At 46.8% G+C, this 1,752-nt stretch overlaps 1 pseudogene; it reads right to left on the bottom strand.

The window, feature by feature from the left end:
* Positions 1-695: 695 nt before the first annotated feature.
* Positions 696-1,752, bottom strand: LOC131569183 (cytochrome b-like; annotated as a pseudogene).

Here is a 1,752-nt window from a genome sequence, read left to right as displayed (position 1 = left end):
GGTGTGTTGGGGTTGTTGATGGACGAGGGGATGGTGAATAGTGGGGATTTGTTGTCGGTCCGGTTGGATTTCAGTGGGGTAGCTGTGTTGTATTCAGAGGGGGTGGGATTGCTTTTGATTGGGGGGTGAAGGTTGTTGTTGACTTTGTTTAGGATGTTGGAGCTTGTGCAGGGGTTGTCTCGGGGGGTGATTCGAGCTCTTTAGCAGTAGGGTCAGGAAGTAGTTTAGTGAAAAATGCCAGGTTTGGGAATTGGAGCAGAGGGTTTGAGTCCTTTCTTCCTGAGGTGGGTGGTGGGGTAACTCTAAAGAAGGGGTTTAGTCTTCAATCTTTGGCTTACAAGACCAATGTTTTTATAAACTATTAGAGTTAATTAAAGTTTAAGTAGCTTGTTTTCTAGGGCGGCCGCAAGGGGGAACAGAACTAGAATGATTGTGAAGTATGTGGATGAGGCTAGTTGGCCGTTGATGATGAAGGGGTGTTCTACTGGCTGGCTGCCTACTCAGGTTAGGATGAGGACATTGGCGACTAGGGTTCAGAATAGGGTTTGTGATAGGGGACGGAAGGGTATTGATCATAGTTTTGATGTATGTAGTAGTGGGGTGAGGAACAGGATGAGGATTGAGGCAGCTAGAGCTACTACGCCTCCTAGTTTGTTTGGGATGGATCGGAGGATGGCGTAAGCAAATAGGAAAGATCACTCGGGTTTGATGTGAGGAGGGGTGACTAGTGGGTTGGCTGGGGTGAAGTTTTCTGGGTCACCTAGGAGGCTGAGGGAGAATAGGGCTAGTGAGACAAGTAGGGAGAGCATTAGTACGAATCCTAGGATGTCTTTGATGGTGTAGTATGGGTGGAAGGGGATCTTGTCACAGTCTGAGGGAATGCCTAGCAGGTTGTTTGAGCCTGTTTTGTGGAGGAAGGTGAGATGGACAAGAGTAAGGCCTACGATGACGAAGGCAAGGAGGAAGTGGAGAGAAAGAATCGGGTCAGTGCAGGGTTGTCAACAGAGAACCCGCCTCAGGCTCACTTGACTAGTGTTTGCCCGATGTAAGGGATGGCAGAGAATAGGTTTGTGATTACTGCAGCTCCTAAGAATGATATTTGGCCTCACGGTAGGACATATCCTACAAAAGCAGTTGCTATGAGGGTTAGGAGGAGGATGACTCCAATGTTTCAGGTTTCTTTGTTTAGGTATGTGTCGACGGAAGGAGACCAGGACATCAATTAGATCATCACAGGCCCGATTTTATTGATTAGTACAGCAGGGTAAATACAGTTCATAATGAGCTTCATACATATTGCAAAAGTTGAGCTCAGGATTGGTTAGTTACATATCAGCAACTACGCCTACTTCTGCATTCTTATGGTCATACTTTTGATACTTTCTACATATTCTCAGGAAGAATCTCTCTTCCCTATCCTCATGTTGCAGCAAGGGCAGTCTTTCCTTGCCTGTCATTGGTCACCGACTGCTGACTTCTCCTTTCAGCTTACTGACTGCTGACTTCCCTCTCTCAGCTTAACCAGCGGCATTATGTCAGCATGGCCTTTCTCAGCTAACCAACTATTAATAATATTCTCCACAGGTATAAGCTGTAGTAGAGTCCTCGGCCGATGCGTAGGTAGATGCAGATGAAGAAGAAGGAGGCTCCGTTTGTGTGGAGGTTGCGGATGAGTCAGCCGAATTGTACGTCTCGGCATATGTGAGCGACAGAGGAGAAGGCTAGATTGGTTATTAATAATATCCTCCACAT

The sequence above is a fragment of the Ammospiza caudacuta genome, chromosome 29, assembly GCF_027887145.1.
Source record: "Ammospiza caudacuta isolate bAmmCau1 chromosome 29, bAmmCau1.pri, whole genome shotgun sequence".
Taxonomy (NCBI): Eukaryota; Metazoa; Chordata; class Aves; order Passeriformes; family Passerellidae; genus Ammospiza; species Ammospiza caudacuta.
The sequence above is the reverse complement of the archived record's forward strand: the minus strand, read 5'-3'. Positions and strand labels throughout refer to the sequence as shown.